Source organism: Megascapheus bottae, chromosome 14 (assembly GCF_031878675.1).
Source record: "Megascapheus bottae isolate mThoBot1 chromosome 14, mThoBot2.hap1, whole genome shotgun sequence".
NCBI lineage: Eukaryota > Metazoa > Chordata > Mammalia > Rodentia > Geomyidae > Megascapheus > Megascapheus bottae.
Window position 1 is genome coordinate 38,876,640 of NC_143522.1, and position 10,487 is coordinate 38,887,126.

The 10,487-nt window shown below is 38.1% G+C and overlaps 1 pseudogene; it reads right to left on the reverse strand.

The window, feature by feature from the left end:
* Positions 1 to 204: 204 nt before the first annotated feature.
* Positions 205 to 721, reverse strand: LOC150055091 (non-histone chromosomal protein HMG-14-like; annotated as a pseudogene).
* Positions 722 to 10,487: the final 9,766 nt, after the last annotated feature.

The window sequence follows — 10,487 nt, forward strand, 5'->3', positions numbered from 1 at the left end:
ACCAAAAAATAAACAAACAGCAAATGATTTCACTTCTTAAAAAATCATTTATACTTAAAAAATAAGATGAGGTAGGATTCTTCCTTTTTAAAAAATGTTTCTAGAGCTCCTAAAAAACTCTCATTTACAAAATAGTAGATAGAAACATTCCTCTGGATTGTACAAGATGGGAGACAGGGACCACGGGTAAGACATGTAGTATGGTTAGTCAGACTTGGCTTCCTTCCCTTCTGCTTCATCAGAGACTGCATTCTCCTAGTTCTTCTTCTCCCTGTTTCCTGCAGCAAATCTTCTTTTGTCTCCTGGCTGGTCACCTCAGCCTGTTTGCCCTTTGCTCCCATTTTTCCTTTTGTTTGCACTTTTTTTTTTTTTTTTGCCAGTCCTGGCCTTGGGCTCAGGGCCTGAGCACTGACCTTGGACTTTCTCAAGGCTAGAGCTCTACCACTTGAGCCTCAGCACCACTTCCGGCTTTTTTCTATGTATGTGGTACCGAGGAATCGAACCTGGGTCTTCATGCATGCTAGGCAAGCACTTTAACCACTAGGCCAAACTCCCGGCCCCAAGTTTGCACTTTCTTGTCTGATGATTTATCCTTTCCCCTGGGCTTTTTGGGCTTGGGTTCCACCTTGGTAAGAGCAGGCATCACCAAAAGCCGGGCGGACCTCCTCTTGGGCTCCTCCTTCACTGTGCCTTGGGCCAAGCTGATCTTCCTGTTGGGCATTGTGGTGGCAAGGGGGGTGCATGCATTCTCTGTGGGCCGAATCCCGCGAGAACCTTCCTAGACCTACGCTGCCAGGCCACTTCCTCCCGTTACCTGAGCTGCAGGGACCCCAGCTTTAGTTTTTTGTTTTTTGCAGGTGCTTAACCAATTCTGCCAGCATCATTTGTTGAAGAGGCTGTCTTTCTTCCATCCTATTTTTTTGACTCCTTTATCCAAGATTAAATAGCCATAGGTCTGTGGGTTGATTTCTGGGCCTTCAGTTCAACTCCATCGGTCCTGAAGCCTATTCTTGTGCCAGTACCAACCTGTTTTGATTACTGTAGCTCTTTAATAGAATCTGAATTTGTTATTGATATTTTTCCAATGCAGTTCTTGCTGCTTAGGATTGTTTTTGCTATTCGGGGTCTTTTATTATTCCATATGAATTTTTAGATTGCTTCCTCTATTTCATTAAAGAATGACATTGGAATATTGATGGGTATTGCACTGAACATGTAGATAGCCCTTGGCAGAATTGCCATTTTCATGATGTTAATTCTTCTAATCGAGGAGTTTGGGAGGTTTTTCTATTTCTTAATATAACTACAGAAATTACCAAGAGCAACTGAATCATAAGGGAACACGTTTCAAACCTTTATGCCAACAAATGTGAGACTCTAGAAGAGATGGATGAATTTCTAGCAAATGTTGATATACCCAAACTGAACCAAGAAGATCTAAACCCACTAAACAGACCCACTTCAAGCAATGAGATAGAAATGGCAATAAGACTTCCCATCCAAGAAAAGCCCAGGACTTGATGGGTTCACAGATGAATTCTTTCTATTTTTATTTTAAATTTAATATTTTTAATGTTGGGGATAATGTATACAGTGGTTACAATTACATTCGCCAGGTAGTAGGTACATTACTTCACAGATGAATTTTTTTTTATTTTTTAAAGGACAGGGCTTGAGCCTGTCCTTGGACTTTCTCAAGGCTAGAGCTCTACCTCTTGAGCCACAGCACCACTTACAGCTTTTTCTGTGTATGTGGTAGTGAGGAATTGAATCTAGGTCTTTGTGCATGCTAGGCAAGCACTCTACCACTAGGTCAAACTCCCAGCCCACAGATGAATTCTTTAAGGTCTTCAAAGCAGAGCTCATACCGTACTCCTCAAACTTTTCAGTGAATTTGAAAGTGCATGCTCTTTGCCAAATTCATTCTATGAAGCCAGCATACCACTCATCCCCCAAACAGACAGAGACTCATCAAAGAAAGAGAACTACAGACCCATTTCTTTGATAAAATTTGATGCAAAACTTCTTAACAAAATGCTGGCCAATCGTTTTCAGCAACTCACCAAAAAATTTATATACTATGGTCAAACAGGATATATCACGGGGATGCAAATCTGGATCAACATATGCAAGTCAATTAATATAATTCATCACATCAACAGGAGCCAGGACAAGAATTACATGATTGTATCAATAGATGCAGACAAGGCATTTGACAAGATCTAACACCCCTTTATGCTAAAAGCTCTGGAGAAACCAGGAATCCATGGAATATTCCTCAGTATAATGAAGGCTGCGTCTGACAAATTTACAGCTAGCATTATACTTAATGATGAAAAGCTAAAGCCATTTCCTCTAAAATCAGGAATGAGACAAGGATGTCTGCTCTCTTCACTTCTCTTCTAGGTAATTATAGAATTTCCAGCCAGAGCAATAAGGCAAGAAACAAACATAAAAGGAATCCAAATAGGGAAGGAGGAAGTAAAACTTTCCCTCTTTGCAGATAACATGATTCTTTACTTAACAAACCCTATAGACCCCACTCCAAGTTACATAACTTGATTCAAAACTTTGGCAAAGTAGCAGGGTATAAAATTAACCCTCAAAAATCAATGGGCTTTCCTGTATTCCAACAACGAGAAGAGTGAGGCAGAAATCAGGAAAGCAACTCCTTTTGCAAATAGCCTCAAGGAAAATAAAATACTTATTAATATTCTGAGTGGACAATTTGTATTTGAGAGCATACAAAATATTTCAGCAAGTTTCTTTGAAGTGATGATTCCATGCTATCTCACATATTAGGGATATTTGTGAGAATCTCTATGCTAAAGAGTCATAGCTCTGTAAATCTTTCTGGAGAGACTGCAAAATCTTCCTGTTTAGAATATGATCTCATTGTTTCTGTGAAATGCAGAAGAACTCATTTCCTCGTTAGGTGAATTTGGGGGAGATGTCCTAGTGAGCTCAATATATTTTGATGAATTGGTTTAATCAGTTCTCTGAAAAAGATTAAATTTCATTAACTTGATTAAAAGTAGTAAAAAATGGTAAAGTTGAATGCAAACATGTGCATTAAAAAAAACAAAAATAAAAACATTTAAAATGAAGTTTCTCTGAGACCAAAAACAACAGTGGAAGACTAAATGAAACATGGAGGTGGCATCTGAACCTATGGGATAGCTTATCAGCATATAATCTTAAGCCACTCATTTTTTGACTGCTTTTTAAAACTTTTTGTTTGTCTCTATCCAGTGTTTATGAAAACAAATTGGCATGGGTAATGGGTAGTTTATATTGGTACTTTTATTTTTGTTAGTCCTGAGCATTGTCCTTGGGCCTTCTCAAGGCTAGCACTCTACCACTTGGGCCACAGCACCATTTCCAGCTTTTTCTGTGGTTTTGAGGAATTGAATCCAAGGGTTGTGCATGCAAGGCAAGCACTCTACCACTAGGCCACTCTCCCGGCCTTATACTGGTAATTTCAAATTCTATTTTAGTGAAGAGGAGCTAAAGAATCTCATGTCATGTACCTTTTACCAGTCCTGGGGCTTGAACTCAAGGCCTGAGCACTGTCCTTGTGTTTTTTTTTCTCCCCCTCAATGCTAGTGCTCTGCCTCTTGAGCTATAGCACCAATTTGGGTTATTTTTTTTCTATGTATGTGGTACTGGGGAATCAAACTGGGTCTTTGTGCATGCTAGGCAAGCACCGTACCAGGCCAAACTCCCGACTCATGTCATGTACTTTTTAAAAATGGCATACACTGGGTGGGAATACGGCTTAGTGGTAGAGTCCTTGCCTAGCATACATGTAGCTCTAGGTTCGATTCCTCAGTATCACATAAACAGCAAAAGCTCTAAGTGACACTCTGGCTGAAGTTGTAGAATGCTAGCCTTGAGTCAGGCCCTTAGTTCAAGTCCAGGATTGGCAAAAATAGTATTATACACTCACAGATTGTAACAACAGATCCTTCTCTCAAAACAGTTAACATATGTAAATTAATGTTAACCAGGAATGTTGTTTCAATAACTGATAACGGTTTGCCTAATGGTCAAAATAACTAATTAAACAATTACTTTGAAGATGAATTTAATGAATATTAAACTTTAAAAAAAGAATCTTGAGGAAGCATATACATATATAGATAGATAGATAGATCATACAGAAAAGAAAATAATACTACCTATGAACTATAATTTGATATAATTATTTATGTATCTCACTACTCAGATACTCTTTATAATGGATACACTATTGTTAGACTTTCTGCATGTCATTAGATAAACTGTTGCTAGAGCATAAAGTTAGAACTCACTGTGGGATGAAACCCACTTTATAGGGGATATATAGCACTTACAATGAGGGCATTTGTAGAATTTTAGCACTGGGGGAGAGATTTTTTGTGTGTGTAAATAATATATTTTATCTTGAAAAATTTTATTGTTGGGGTGATGTACAGAGGGGTTACAGTTACATTCATCAGGTAGTGGGTACATTAGTTCTTAAACATTGTTACCCTTTCCCATATTTTTCTTCCACTTTCCCTCCTCCCACCCCTTTGCCTTCCCTTTTTTAAATAAACAAATAAACGTGTATACAGTATACCAGGTACTACATTCTGACACAGTAACAACATGAGAAAAACTGTAAGGGGAAAAAATGAGAAAAGAAATAGCTTCACATAATACATTAAGAGTAAGAGTAATTTCTTTTTGCATGATTAATTTCTCACCCTTGGACATGTTCCTATTGAATTTTAGTGTGTGTATGGACATGGATTTCTATAGTTACTATTTATCCATTCTCTGGCACTTTATATAGACTTATCAGAAAGTAAATTGATGTAAGCAAAATATTTACATTTACCTGTACTTCAACTAGATTTGCTTAGTGGTGGGCCTGGTGGCTGTGGAAATGGATTAGTTCAATCTGGTTGTACTTAAGTTGAGAATGAATTTCATTATCTGTGTGATAGTATTAGGGACAATCTCAACATGGCAAGTTAATGAACAAGGGAGCATGTACTTCTCAAATGGGAAGCCCAAAGAAATTTAATTCTGATATTGACTTTAACATATGCAAAGAAATACAAAATAACCTCAAAATGGCCTTCAGGGGCCCCCACTCCTAAGGCCTCCTATTTCCTACTATATTATCACAATGATTCTCCAGGTTGTGTTTTCTTCATTCGTCCATGATGGTCAGCTATTATCTGAGCCAAGTCTATCTCACCATTTTATAGGAGCACTAAAAATGTTGAGGGTTCCAGGTTTTAAGAGACAGTTCAAAAGGTCAAGTCTGGGAAAATTAGTAGTATTGAGCAGAAATACATTTCTAAGTTGTAAGAATGTGTTGAGGGAAAGGGGTTTGTTTTATATTATTTCTCTGTCAACAGAATGCAAGTACTTTTGCAATAATTGGAGTCTCTATAATTTGAAATAGTAGTCACTTAACAGGACCTCAGAACTTGACTAGTTTACCCAATATTTTTGATTAAAGTACTTTTTTCTTTAATCAATTATATAATTAAAAATGCCTTGTTAAAGGAGAAATAACTACTAATCAAATGCTAATTTGTAGACTATTTCAGGGTTTGTGAGAAGTGCTTTGTAGGATTTTGTTTATTTGTTTGTTTGAGATCAAACCCTAGCCCTTGAACAAATGCTCTTCTACTGAGCTACTGAGCTCATACTACTGAATAATATTTTAACTAGTGCCAGCTTTATAAGGTGTGGTAGATGAGAATTGCTCAACTGACCTTGAACTCATGAGATTCTCCTGCTTTCTCATAAGTGCATAGATTACTGACTTGTGTTATGGATCCTTGCTCATAGGTTATTATTATTTTTTTATTATTATTAACATTTATGATAACCTTTCCCTTATCTGATTCTTTGAGGCCTTTCCTTAAAGAAACTTTATTCACACAAAAAGTAATGAAGAATGTGTATTTATACACAATGGAATTCTATGCTGCTGTCAGAAAGAATGACATCTCCCCATTTGTAAGGAACTGGAAAGACTTAGAAAAAAATCATATTAAGTGAAGTAAGCCAGACTCAAAGGAACATAGACTCAATGGTTTCCCTCATTTGTCATAATCAGTAGAAACCTTGAGCTCTCCTGGCAGAGATTTACAATAGATACTTAAGGCCATATAGGATGATGCTAAATGAAAGGATCTCCAGGATATAGAAACAGAAGCCATATAATGAGTGATTGTGGTCCTTAATGTACTATGTTATCTCTCATCTCTTTTGCTGTCCCCTGGTTATCTCATATTGTTAGAGTATTTCTCCTAGTTATCTGATATATTGAATATATGCTTATTTGGTTATTTGAAATCAGATGGGGAAGGGGGGAAAACAAGATGAGGGATGGGGGTGGAGGGAGGGAAATGGGGACCAAGACATGAGAAAGAGTATCAATGTTTGTAAGTAATGCACCTTCTATGTGGTGAAAATAATGTAACCCTTCTATTAATTACAGTAAAAATATATGGAAAAAAGTTAATGAAGAAAATCTGTTTAGTCAGTGTATAGAAAAGATGGAAAACATGAAACTTACATGCTCATTTCTCTAGAAAATTTTCTCTAGAAAGAAAAGATCTATCTCATGTGCCTCTCTCCTCTCAAGTCCTTCATCTCAAATCACTGCATATTCCCTCTCGTCTTCCTCCTGCTCTAACCTCCCAGGCTCTCTTTTCTCTTACACAGGGAAATCTAGCTCCACTTACACATCTGTTAGTACATTTAGACCTCCAAGTTACTACTCAGAATGGGAAATAAAGAAGCTACAGTTGTTCCATACCCTATTGTCAGTAGAAGTTGGTCAATTACTAGGCCCAACCTACACTTCAAGGTAGAGAATATGTAAGGATAGTCAGGCTGACTCATTCTGTTCCTCCTTGACCCTCCCCTACCCCTCCAGTGCGATTTGGATACAAAAAAGGTTCTACCTAGCAAAGAGGACCTGCCTTAGCATCAAAACACCCTGGCTCAGTTCTATTACAGACTGACCAGCTTTTATCTATGTGAATGTGAGCATTTTTTTCATCTTCTTGGCTCTCATTATCCTTATCTATAAAATTAGGATAATGGTACCTGTCTCTGCTAATGTTGCTAGGAGAGTTAAGTCAGATAGGACTTTGGAAGCCTTTGCTATAATAACTTGCCACATAGGATACGACAGATGTGTCTTTGGCCACGACTATTATGTAAGGAATCATTTGCCGAAATGGTCCAATTAAAAAAATACACCTGTGGCATTTTAGCCATCTGTATTTGGAGTCCTGCGTGGCTGTACTAATCCCTTAAACCAGCTGTTGATGGTAAATTAGAAAGTGGATGACAGATCAGAGAACGAATCTGGAGAATTTTGGCACAGGTAGCTGATAGGAAGCAGCTCTTTTGAGTTGCTGTTTAAAGGACTATATTCAAGCTCTTTAAAAAACCCTCTTTCTTATTCTTAGCATCTTCAATTTGTCTTTGCTTGGTAGAAACACAAGGTTAGAGAACATTATCTACATTGGCGGCTGTTTATTTTAACAAAATGATACTTCAAACTCTAACTTGTTATCTGTGACAAACACCGAATATGTCTATTCAGCTGTCAGAAAGGCAGAAATTTCAGTAACTCTGATACTTAGAGTGGAGTGTAAATTACCTGCCTGAGTGTAGAAGTGGAATTTATGGTGAATTCATGTTCATCAGTCCAATTGTGTGTCTTAAAATTCCTCTTTCCTATTTTAATTTCTTTCCCTTTTTATTTTCTCAATAATAATACATGCAAAATTTTGAGCATGACATTTTGATGCTTTTGACAACTGTAAGCTTCCTGCTGTATTTAATGCCTATTTGGTACATTCACTGTAGAGAACTAGCTTTGGCTTTTGCATTTGGAATGATGTAATCGAGAGTGACTATTCATCACTGTCACCCATCTAGGCACATCCTTGGCATTCTGTTTCTATTGAATGCTCACCTTTTTAGCAGAGAGGATTGTCATTCTAATTCCATTTAAGAAAAGGGAGAGTTGAGCCAGATGGAAGCTAGATAAGATCCTGTGGTGATCACATCTTCACAGACACAAAAAATTAAATAATGATTCATGCACCAAAATACCTTTACAAGGAGCGAAGGACCACAGATGAGGGATCACAGAGCTGTTTCAGTATAGCATAAGGAAAACATATGTATTCAGGAAGGCAGGAAGGAGAGAATTGCAGGCATCTTCCTTTCCTAATGCTCTGTGGCCGGATGAGAGATGCTTCCCACTTGAGGAATGGAGAAAGAACTATTTTAGGCCTAGACTTGAAACCCAATACATGGAAAATGCCTACAACCTGCACTACTGGCATACTTAGTCACCGGGCCTGCAGTAGGTCAGGTGGCAAGGAAAATGCCACTACTACCCCTCTTTCAGTCTAGAGCAGAACAGGAGAGGGATCAAGTTTCCACCCAGCATGGATCATAGAATTAAAAGTAGCATGGGGCTTTGTGTTGCATCCCAGTGCCAAACAACATCATGATAAGGTGAGCCTAGAATTCAATAGAAACTTGAGGGCTTTGGACACTGATCAGGGCTGGTGGACAGCATGGGGGGGCAGGCCTGAATTTCAGCCTGTATCATTTTTTGCCTTGGATTGGCTTTGAACACCCTCACCCTCCTCCCCAGTCTTTGCAAGCCCCTGCAGATGTGACTTAGGCATGATCCTGTTTAGTTTCAGCCTAGGGTGACCCAGAAACCATTTCCATCCATGGTCCTCCATCCTAGCCCACCAGGCTAGGGCTCATGTATACGCTCTAGAATTGCCATGTAGAGATCTGTGACTCACTTGGATAAATTTGTGGGTTGTGTGGTATGCTCACCGGACCTAGCATGGGCTTTGGTGTACCCTTGAGACTTCAGGTTCCTGTGGTTGTGAGACTCATGCATGATACCACCTTGAGAGAGATACAGTAGCATATACATATCATGTGTGTATATACAGTATATATATACAATGTATGTATATATACAATAGCATATATACATAGTTTGTGTGAATGTGTGTGTGTATATGTGAAAATTCTATTTTTTTAATTTAGATTTTTATTGTAATTAATAGAAGGGTTAAATTATATTCACCAGATAGAAGGTGCATTACTGCACAAACATTGATACCCTTTCTCATGACATAGTCCCCATTTCCTCCCCCCGCCCCGCTCATCTTGATTTCCCCCTTCCTATCCAATTTCAAATAACCAATTAGGCACATATAAAATATATCAGATAACAAGGTGAAATATTGTAACAATATGAGATAACCAAGGGATAGCAAAAGAGATGAGAGATAACATAGTACATTAGGGAAAACAATCACTCATTATATGGCTTTTGTTTCCTTTTCCTGGAGGTCCTTACATTTAGTGTCATACTATTTGGCCTTATGTCTCTAGATTTTGTTCTATTGTAAATCTCTGGTAGCGGAACCCAAGATTTCTACTGAGTTTGAAAAATGAGGGAGACTTTTGGGCCTATGTTCCTTTGAGTCTGGCATACTTCACTTAATATGATTTTTTCTAAGTCTTTTCATTTCCTTACAAATGGGGAGATGTCATTCTTTCTGACAGCAGCATAGAATTCCATTGTGTATAAATACCATATCTTGTTGATCTACTCATCAACTGAGGGACATCTGGGTTGGTTCCATATCTTTTTTCTTCTTTTTTTAATATATTTTTATTGTAATTAATAGAAGGGTTACATTATATTCATCAGATAGAAGGTACATTACTTCACAAATATTGATACCCTTTCTCATGTCCTGTTTCCCATTTCCCTCCCCCCTCACAAATTGATTTCCCCCTTCCCTCTATTTCAAGCAACCAATTAAGCATATATAAAATATATCAGATAACAAGGTGAAATATTGTAACAATATGAGATAACCAAGGACAGTAAAAGAGATGAGAGGTAACATAGTACATGGTTCCATATCTTTGCTATGGTGAATAGTGCTGCAATGAACATTGTTGTGCTAGTGGGTTTAGTATGTCCTTGTTTCTGGGTGGTTGGGTAAATGCCAAGTAGTGGAATTGCTGGGTCATAGGGGAGCTCTATGTTTAGTCTTTTGAGGCACTGCCACACTGCTTTCCATAGTAGTTGAACGAGTTTGCACTCCCACCAACAGTGTAGTAGTGATCCCTCCTGGCCACATCCCCTCCTGGCATCTGTTGTTATTAGTTTTCTTGATCCTGGCCATTCTAACTGGAGTGAGGTGGAATCTTAGAGTTGTTTTGATTTGCATTTCTTTTATGACCAGAGATGTTGAGCATTTCTTCATGTGTCTATAGGCCATTTTTGTTTCTTCTTCAGAGAAGACTCTCATTAAGTCTTTGGCCCATCTTTTAATGGGATGGTTGTTTCTTTGGAGATTAGTTTTGGAGTGATTCAATTTTTTGAGCTGTTGATATGTTTTAGATATGAGGCTTTTCTCCGTTGTATG